Source organism: Aedes albopictus, chromosome 1 (assembly GCF_035046485.1).
Source record: "Aedes albopictus strain Foshan chromosome 1, AalbF5, whole genome shotgun sequence".
Classification (NCBI taxonomy): domain Eukaryota; kingdom Metazoa; phylum Arthropoda; class Insecta; order Diptera; family Culicidae; genus Aedes; species Aedes albopictus.
The window spans coordinates 69,945,346-69,955,698 of NC_085136.1; the positions used below are offsets into that span (position 1 = coordinate 69,945,346).

At 43.0% G+C, this 10,353-nt stretch overlaps 1 long non-coding RNA gene across 1 annotated transcript in view; it reads left to right on the top strand.

Annotated features, from left to right (window-relative positions):
* The first annotated feature begins 437 nt into the window (after positions 1-437).
* The window catches only part of LOC109424355 (uncharacterized), an 11,565-nt gene continuing 1,649 nt past the window's right edge, over positions 438-10,353 (top strand). The window contains exons 1-2 of the long non-coding RNA XR_009996059.1: positions 438-837; positions 911-1,369. This is a non-coding gene — a long non-coding RNA (uncharacterized LOC109424355). The remainder of the gene's footprint in view (positions 838-910; positions 1,370-10,353) is intronic.

Here is a 10,353-nt window from a genome sequence, read left to right on the forward strand (position 1 = left end):
AAGTAATTTTGATTGCAAAAGTTTTACGTGAGCATTACTTGTCCTATCCTTTTACACAGTACTTATCAGGTGGAAACCAGCCATAAATCAGGCATAAAACACTTAGCAGCTCCTCTTCAGCTGCTGCTTTCGAAAGTTCATAGTTGGTGCTATCCGGCATCTGAACCGCCTAAACTGAACTTCGGAAGCCAACAAATCAGCAACTCGGACTCCTACTTTCCGATGAGGCACGCGGAGTCCATTGGTACCTTTGTCGGTTTCGCTTGCTCAAAAATGTAGTGATCACCAGCCTTTTCGATGCGCATTTCCAGGAACTGCTTGAGATTGCCGAGGCAGGATAACTAGAAGTGGTTTTGCAGTTGTCGACGAACCTCCTCGAATTGTTCATCAGCGTTGCATACACCGAGCATGTCCTCTACATATATGTACACAGCAAAAATTATTGTAATCTGCCTCGATGTAATGCGCCCGATGTATTAAAAAACCTATGTAATCGCTTTTTCCAGATACACAATTACACTGGTTTTGCGCAGAATCACATCTGTCTGAACTTTACACAAAAAACAAATAGCTATTCTCATTTCCGTTGTATCTGTGTAATATTCTCATCGAGAAAATGTGAATATTACACAGAAACAGCTGCAACCAACTGGTTACAACAAACGATGTATACGATTACACAAAATCGATGTCATATCGCATCCGCTGTGATACGATAATCAGTCTCGCAACACTGTACCGCTTTTGTTGTGATAGAAATCTTGTTCGCCATCAAGCTGCCATATTGTTTTTATCCATCGCATCGCAGCTGTTGTTTCGGTTGTTTCTCTACTTTTGGTAAGTTTTTAAGTGATTTGGTACTAGGATAACTAATATTTATATTGAATTATCTCTTTTAAAACATTCGCAGGCGAATGTCGGTACCACCGAGTCTGGGTGCTGCGTCCCAGACCGAGCGGAGGAGTGGTTAAACATTTGAGGCGGAATGGAGGGAAAGTTATTGATGAGGGCATCGGATCCCGTTTCACCAGCAAATCCGTCGAGTCCGACGAACGATATCCCGGTGCGAGGGAGAAGTCACTTGTGGTTGATTCTACCAGCCGCAACAGTGTCGACCGCCGTAATTATTTGAGCAACCTGAACAAATGTAGGCAGCGCGACGCCAACATGTCCGGATCCTCCTTCACCGACACCGCAGCAACTGCAACAGAACCAGAAGTGCTGAGTCTCCAACGCCGTATATCCACTATAGAAGATGTTCGAATAATGCTGCAAATCGAGAAAGCCCTGGCTGCAGGGCCGGCCAGGCTACCCGTTCCGGGATGCACCGAACTCTGATCAGCATTACTTTTGACAAAACAGCAAAAAGGTAAGAAAATAGGTATAAGTACCCATAGTCTAGTAGTTTGTGATTCGATCCATAGTTCTCTAGATTAGTGGTTTTCAACCCATTCCCTTCCTAGAATGGCAGGCTTGCTACCTCCGTACACGGCCAGCGAGGTTGTATTTCCCCCGGTGAGGAGTTCCCCACTGGTTGAAAATCACTGCAACCATGGGAAGCAGGGTGATGGTGTCCAATAGATGATTCGTAATCATCCATTGTCACCTTGTTTGAGGGCAATTTCTTTTCCGCCTCCCATATAGTTGTACCTGGATGTCGGTTCTGAGAGGTGCAATGAGTTCCGATTACTCTATTAATAAATTCAGGAAGTACGTTATAAAGTACTTCTGAAATTCCGCCAGGACCTGGGATTTATACAGGAATTTTTCGAAATTGCTTTAACCGAGGCTTTAGCCATTCTTCCGATTTTTTTCTGAAATTCTTTCTAAATGTACGTAATTCTTGCAGAAGATCCATGAGGGTTCCCTCCAGGCTTTCTTCCGCAATTCCTGAAGGAAATCCTTCCGGAATTCTTTTTCGAATTCCCTTCCGGATGGTTTTAAGCCATCCGGGAAGCCTCCAGGAAGTCCTTCCGAGATTTCACAAGAAATCACTTTCCAAGTGGAAGTTCCAAGATTCTTATAGCAATTCCATCCATGATTTCTCTAAGAATTTTCTCCGGTACGGAAATCCCTTTGGGCCCGTTTATACAGTATGTAGTCTCTGAGGGAAGGGGGGGATACTGGCCAAAGTCTACGCTCCATACAAATTTTCAAAATTAGTATGGACAGAAGTTGACGAGGGAAGAGGAGGCCGGGGCTGTCCTGAAATGTCCAAAAATTGCTTAATCAATTCTAGGAGTTCCTTCCGGATTGATACATGAATTTGCGGGTCCTTCTAGCTGTATGTCAAAAAACACGGCAGGCAGTATGTTCGCCGGGACAATTAGTAAATAAATTCCTCCAGGAGCTCCTTCGGGAATTTTCCTATAAATCCGAGAAGATCCTTCTAGAATTCCTAAGCAGATCCTTTGGTAATTCCCCGAGGAAATCCTTCGGAAATACTTCAAGGAATACCTTTATAATTGCTCAAGAAGTTCCTTCGGGAATTGATCGTGAAATTCATTAGGGAATTCCACCGATAATTCTTTTGAAATTTTTGTTTTTTATTTTTATTTTTTTGAAAATTCCCCCAAGCGTGCCATTTAGAAATCTAACAGAAGCTTCGAGAATTCCTCGAAGCTACTTCGGAACTTTCTCTAGGAGTTTCTTTGGAAACTCATCCGGAGTTTTTTCGTGAGTTCTTCCAGGAATTTCTTCATGAATTATCCCTGGAGTTCCTTCGGAAATTCTTGAATTCCTGCAGAAGTTCTTTTAGGAATTTTACAGGAGTTCCTTTGGGAACTCCGCCAAGAGTTATTTCGGAAACTTCTTGAGGAGTTCCTTTGGGAGTTTGTTCCAGGAGTTGTTTCGGAAAATTCAGCATGAGTTCCTTAGGGGATTCTTTCGGTAATTGTTCCTTGAGATGCTTACGGAATTGCTCCAAGAGTTCCTTACGGAATTTTTTCAGAAATTTCTTCAGCAGTTCCTTGGGGAATTCTCAACGAGTTCTTTCGGGAATTCTTCCAGGCGTTTCTTTGGAAATTCCTCCAGCAGCTCCTTCGGGGATTTGCCTAAGGATCGTATGTAGATTCTTCGGGAAAGTTCCTTCGGAATATGATCTGGAAATTCATTAAGAAATACCACCGTTAGTTCTTTTGGAAATTTCCGCAGGTGTTACTTTGCGAATTTCAGCAGAAGCTTCGAGAATTCCCCGAAGTTGCTTCGGGGCTTTCTCTAAAAGTTGCTTCGGAACATTCTCTAGGTGTTTCTTCGGAAACTTGTCCAGGAGTTTCTTTGCGAATTCTTCCAGGTATTCCGTCATGAGTTCCCACGATAGTACCTTCGGAAATTCTTTCAAGTGTTCCTTCGAGAATTCCTTCAGGATTTCCTTCAAAAGTTCTTTCTGGAATTCCTCCAGGGATTCCATCGGGAATTCTTCCAGGAGTTCCTTCGGGAAGTACTCCAGGAGTTTCTTTGGAAATTCATCGAGGAGTTCCTTCGCAATTCTTCCAGGATTTCCTTCGGGAATTCCTCCAGAAGTTGCTTCGGGGATTCCAGAATTTCTGCTGAACATTCCTTGGGAATTCCTTAGGTGTTCCTTCAGGAATTCCTGCAGGAGCTCGATCTTTCGGGAATTCCTCTAGGAATACCTTTATGATTGCTCAAGAAGTTCCTTTTGATATTGATCGTGAAATTCATTAGGAAATTTCACCAATAATTATTGTGTAAATTGCCCCAGGCGTTCCTTAGGGAATTTCATTAGGAAATTAGGGAAATTCATTAGGAAATTTCACCAATAATTATTGTGTAAATTGCCCCAGGCGTTCCTTAGGGAATTTCAACAGAAACTTCGAGAATTCCCTGAAATTGCTTCGGAACATTCTCTAGAAGATTCTTCGCGAGTTCTTCGAGGAATTCTCTAATGAATTCCCTTGGAGTTCCTTCGAAAATTCTTTCAGAAGTTCCTTCGGGAATTTCTCCAGGAATCATAATTTATTTTTATTATCGAGATTTTCAGCCCTCGGCTGGTTCATCTCGTCCAAGAGTACCTTCGGAATCTCCTCCGAAAATTCCTCAAAAAGATCCTTCGGGCATTTCTGCAGAAGTTCCTTCGAGTATTCCTCGAGGAGTTTTTTCGGAAATTGCTCCATTTAGCTCCATGCGTGTTTTTGAAAAATCTTCCAGCAGTTCCTTCGGAGATTTCAGAATTTCTCCTGAAAGTCCTACGAAAATACCTTCACATGTTTCTTCGGAAATTCCTCCAGGAGTTCTTTCGGGAAATTCTGCATGAGTTCCTTCAGGAATTCTTTGAATTTCTCTTTGAGACCCTTACGAATCTGCCCAGAAGTTCTTTACGGAATTCTTTCGAAAATTCCCTTGAGAATTCTTTCGGGAATTTCTCCTGCAGTTCCTAGGGGAATTCTTCCAAAGTTCTTTCGAGAATTCCTCTCGGAGTTCCTTCGGCAATTCCTCCAGTAGCTCCTTCAGGAACTCCTCCAGGAGCTTCTTCGGGAATTCTCCCAAGTATCCAACAAGTCCTTCGAGAATTCCTATGCAGATGCTTCGGGAATTCCTCAAGGAAATCATTCGATAATTCCCCCAAGGGTTCTTTCGGGAATTCCTCTAGAAATACCTCAAGAAGTTCCTGCAGGATTTGATCGGGAAATTCATTAAAAATTCCTCCGATAATTCTTTTGGAAATTCCCCCAGGAGTTCATTTGAGGAAACAGAAGTTTCGAGAATTTCGCGAAGTTGCTCCGGAACTTTCCTTAGGAGTTTCTTCGCGTGTTCATTTAGGAATTCCCTCCGGAGTTCCTTGGTTGATTAATTGATTTGTCTTTATTAAAGAGACTTTCAGCCCTAGGCTGGTTCGTCTCTGTAACGGAGTTCCTTGGGAAATTATTCCAAAGGTTCCAAAGGGAATTCCTCCAAGATTATCTTCAGGAATTCCTCCAGGAGTTCTTTCGGGATTTTCTCCAGGAATTGTTTCGGAAATTCCTCCTGGAGTTCCTTCGGGAATTTTCCAGAAGCTCCTTCGGGAATTCCTCCAAGAGTTCATTTGGAAACTCCTAGAGGAGTTTCTTCGAGAATCCCTCCAGAAGTTCCTTCGGGAATTCAAGGAGTTCTTTTGGGAATTGATCTATCCGTATTTTCGGAAATTTCTCCAAAAGTTCCTTCGGAGATTCCAGAGTTTCTCCTGAAAAATCCTCGGGAATTCCTTCAGGGGTTCCTTTGGGAATTGCTCAAAGAGTTCCTTGCAAAATTGCTTCAGGAGCTCCCTATTCAATTCTCTCGGAAACACCTTCGAAAATGCTTTCAGGAATTCCTCCTTCAGCTCATTCGGGTATTTCTCGAGGAGTTTTTTCGGGAATTCCTCCAGGTGGTCATTCAGGAATTTTTGCAAGAGTTGCTTCGGGAATTCCTCGAAATGTTCAGTGTTCCTTCGGAACTCCATCTAGGTTATTCTGGAGGAATTCCTCAAGGAGTTCATTCGGGAATTCCTCCAGGAGTTCATTCGGGAATTTCTCCTAGAGTTCATTTGGAGATACCTTCAGGTGTGCATTGAATTTTGCAAGGTGACGTCACGAATGAACGTTTGGTTCATTCTCGTTCGTCCCTTCCTTTTCCATATCACGTGAATTTTGACGTTTTCCGGTGGTTTGTTTTGTGCAAAATTCTATTGCGGATTTTTTTCAGGAGTTCTTACAAGAATTCCTAAATCCTAATTTGGAAATTCATCCAGAAGCTACTTTGGGATTTTTTTAAGAAGTTCATTCGGGAATTTTTCTAGGAGTTCTGTTAGGATTTTCACCAGGAGCTCTAACGAAATCCCTCCAGGAGTTGCTTCGAGAATTTCTCCGGAAATTTCTCCAGTAGTTCCTTCGAGGATTCCTGAAGCAATCCCTCCAGGAGTTCCTTCTTCCGATACTTTAGAATGTCCTTCGAAACTTCTCCAAGAGTTTCAACGGAAATTTCTTGACGAATTTCTTCAGGAATTCCTGACAAAATTTCTTTTGAGAATTCCTCTCAGAATTCTTTTGAAAATTGAATTCCTTCAGGAGGTCCTTGAGAAATTCCTTCAGAAGATCCTTTGAGAATTCCTAAGCAGATCCTTTGGGAATTCAGATAGTTCATCTTTTTTTAAGTAGTTTAAGTTTCGTGACGAGGGGGGCGACACATCCAGATCTGGATGCATCCTAATCCAAAAATCTCGTAAAAAGCACAACTATCTTCAAAAATCTTTTTCCGTGTACGACACATCTCAATCCATCTCCAAAATCTGATGCATCTTTTTGCGTCAGATTGACAAGATGGTTTGAAAATCTGAAAAATCTTTTCTGCAATCTGGCAATCTGATGCGCATCTTGCGGCAGCGAAAATACATCTTGGGATGTGTCGTCCCCCTCGTTTCGTGAAACACCTGGAGTTCCCGCGATTTTTTCTCCAGGAGTTCTGAAATTCCTCCAGGTGTTCCTCGGAAATTCCTCTAGGAGTTCATCGGGAATTCTTCCATGAGTTCCTCGAGAATCCCTCCAAGAGTTCCTCGTGAATTCTTCCAGGAGTTCCTCGCGAATTTATCCTGGAGTTCCTCGAGAATTTCTCCAGGAGTTCCCCAGAAATATCTGCAGCAGTTTTGTGGTTATATCTCCAGAAGTTCCTCGGTTACTCCAGGTAATCCTTGGAAATTTCTCCGAAAGTTCATCAAGAATTTCCTCGAGGATTCATCCAGGAATTCCTCGGAAATTCTTCCAAGAGTTTCCAGAAGATCCTCGGGAATTTCTCCATGAGTTCCTTGAACATTTTTCCGGAAGTTCCTCAAGAATTTTTCAAGAATTTCCTCGAGAATTTCTCCTGAAGTTCCTCGACAATTGCTGCAGGAGTTCCCCGAGAATTTCTTCAGGAGTGTCCCAGAAATATCTGCAGGAGTTTTTCGGGAATATCTCCAGAAGTTCATCGGGAATTCCACCAGGAGTTCCTTGGAAATTTCCCCGGAAGTTCATCAAAAATTTCCTCGAGGATTCATCCAGGAGTTCCACGAGAAATCCTACTGGTGTTCTTCTGAACTCCTACTGGTGTTCCTCTGAATTCCTCTAAAAGTTCCTCGGAAATTCCTCCAAGAGTTCCTCGGCAGTTACTCCAGGAGTTCCTCTGGAATTGCTCCTGAAGTTCCTTGGAAATATCTCCAGGAGTTCCTCGGATATTCCTGTACTAGTTCCAAGGGAATTCCTCCCAGGAGTTCCTCGCGAATTCTTCCAGGAATTCCTTTGGAACTCCTCTTAGATTTCCCCAGGTATTCATCCACGTGTTCCTTCCTTTGTGAATATCTTGTGAATATCTTAAGAAATTCCTATAAAATTCCTCCGGAAATACCTGTAGGAGTTCTTCGGAAATATTAGCTGAAGTTCCTAGGGAATTTCTTCTGGAGTGCCTTGGGAATTCCTCCAGGAGTTCCTTGGACATTTCTCCGGGAATTGTTCTTCAGGGGTTCCTCGTAAATTCCTTCAGGAGTTCCTAGAGAATTCCTCTACGAGTCCATCGTGAATTATTCCTGGAGTTCCTCGGAAATTGCAGCAAGATTTCTCCGAGAATTTCTTCAGGAGATCCCCAGAAATATCTGCAGGAGTTTTTCGATTATATCTTCAGAAGTTCCTCGAGAACTCCTCCAGGAGTTCCTTGGAAATTTCTCCGGAAGATCCTCAAGAATTTCCTCTAGAGTTTATCCACGAGTTCCTCGGAAATTTCTTCAAGAAATTTCTATGAAATTCCTCCAGAAGATCCTCGAGAATTTCTCCAGGAGTTCTCCAGAAATATCTGCAGGATCTTTCGGGAATATCTCCAGAAGTTCCTCGGGAATTTCTTGGAAATTTCTCGGTGAATTTCTCCGAGGATTCTTCCAAGAGTTCCTCGGTTATATTATCGTCGCACCACCAACTCGAAGTCGTCGCTAGATGCACATGCAAAGTTGCAGCTGCGAAGTAAATTTGAATCTATTTTTTTCTGTTGCGCATCATTAAGCTGATTAAGAGCAACAATATTCACTAATCCAAATTGAGTTGCGATATTTCTAAGTAGGTTAAAAATCAATTTTCGCACGTTCGGTCACTTTGTATTTCGACCAAAAGCATAATATCTTCAGGAGTTCCTCGGGAATTCCTCCAGGAGTTCCTCAGGATTTCTTCCAGGAGTTCCTCGGGAATTGCTGTAGGAGTTCAGGAGTTCCTCGGGAATTTCTTCAGAAGTTCCTCTGAAATTTCTCTAGGAGTTGCTCTCAAATTCTCCTCGGGAATTCCTCAAAAAGTTCGTAGGGAATTCTTCCTGGAGTTCCACGGAAATTCCTCCATCAGTTCCTCGAGGATTGCTCCCCAAAAATATTTGCAATAGTTCTTTGGGAATATCTCCAGAAGTTCCTCGAGAATTCCTCCAGGAGTTCCAGGAGTTTCTTCGAAAGCTCCTTAGGAATTTCTCAAGAATTTACTCGAGGATTCATTTAGGAGTTCCTGGGAATTTTTCACCAAGAGTTCTTCGGGAATTCTTCTTGGAGTTCCGCGGGAATTCCTTCTTAAGATCCTCGGGAATTCCTTCAGGAGTTCCTCGGAAATTCTTCCAGCAGTTTCCCGAAAATTCGACCAGGAGTTCCTCAGAAATTCCTCCAGCAGTTCCTCAGGAATATCTCCAGAGGTTCCCCGGGAATTGCTTCAGAAGTCCCTCGGAGATTTCTCCTGGAGTTCCTCGGGAATTGCTGCAGGAGTTTCTCGTAAATTGCTCCAGCAGCGCCTCAGGGATTCCTCCAGGAATTTCTTGGAAATTCCTTCTGGAGTTCTTCGGGTATTTCTTCAGAAGTTCCTCGTGCCTCCAGGAGTTCCTTGAAAATTTTTTTGGGAGCTGCTCAGGAATTTCCCACAAATTTCCTCGAAGATTCATCCAGGAGTTCCTAGGAATTTTTTTTTTCAAAAGTTTCTCTGAAATTACTCCTTGTTATTCAACCAGGGGTTCCTCTTTTTTGTGAATTTCAACTGCAGGAGTTGCAAATTCCTCCAGTAGTTCCTTCTGGAGTTCCTAGGGAATTGCAGCAGGAGTTCCTCGAAAATTGCTCCGTTAGCTTCTTGGGGATTCCTCCAAGAATTCCAAGGACATTCCTCCAAGATTTTTTTTTTAGAATTTCTTTATTTCTTCAGAGGTTCCTCGAAAATTCTTCTAGGAGCTCTCATCATCAGGAGTTCCTTGGGAATTTTTCCAAGTGTTCCTCGAAATCCATACTGGGTTTCCTCGAAAATTCCTCAAGAAATTCCTCGGTAATTGCTCCAGAAGTTCCTCTGGTATTACTTCAGGATATCCTCAAGGATTGCCCCAGGAGTTCCTCTGGTATTACTCCAAGAAATCCTCGAGAATTGTTCCAGGATTTCTTCGGGAATTGCTTCAGGAGTTCCTATTCCTAGGTAATTGCTCCAGAAGTTTCTTGGGAATCTCCTGGACGAATTTCTGTGGAACTCCTGGAGGAATTCCAGAAGAACTCTTGGAGCAACTCCCAAAAAATCCCTAATCAATTCTGGACGAATTCCCGAGGGACTTTTGGAAAAGCAACTCCTGGAGAAATTCCTGAGGAATTCCCAAGGAACTATTTGAAGATTTCCCGAAGAACACCTGGAGGAATTTCCGAGCAACTTCTGGACTTCTGGAGCAGTTGAAGGAATTGTGGTAGACCTGCGGGAGGAATTCCCGAGGAACTCCTGGAGAAATTCCTGGGGAACTCCTGAAGGAAAATCCTTGAAACTTCTGGATGAATTACCGGGGAAATCCTGGGAATACTGCCGTGGAATTCTGGAAAACTGGACGCATTTCCGAGGAGCACATAGAGGAATTTTCGAGGAATTCAAAAGCAACTTGTGGAGGAACTCCTGGAGATATTCTCGAGGAATTCTTGAAAGAATTAGCTTAAAGTAACTCCCGAGAAATTTTTTAGCAACTTCTGAAGGAATTCCTTAAAAACTCCTTCAGGAATTTCCGAAGAACTGCTGGAGGAATTCTCGAGGAGCTCCTGAAGAAATTCCCGAGGTATTCCTGGAGGAATTCCCGAGAAACTGTTGGAAGAACTCCCGAGGCACTCCTGGAAAAAATCTTGAGGAAATCCTGCTATAATTTACACACATCACAGTCTGTGATGTAGGAATCCCCGAGGAACTTCTGCAGCAATTGCCAAGGAAGTATTGCAGGAATTCCCGAAGAACTCCTGGAGGATTGGGGAAGTCGTCCTGCAGGAATTCCTAGATAAACTCCTGCAGATATTCCCGGGAAGGGAATAACTTAAGAACTCCAGAATTAATCCCCGAGTAACTCCTGGACGTATTCCAGAGAAGATTTTGGAGGAATTCC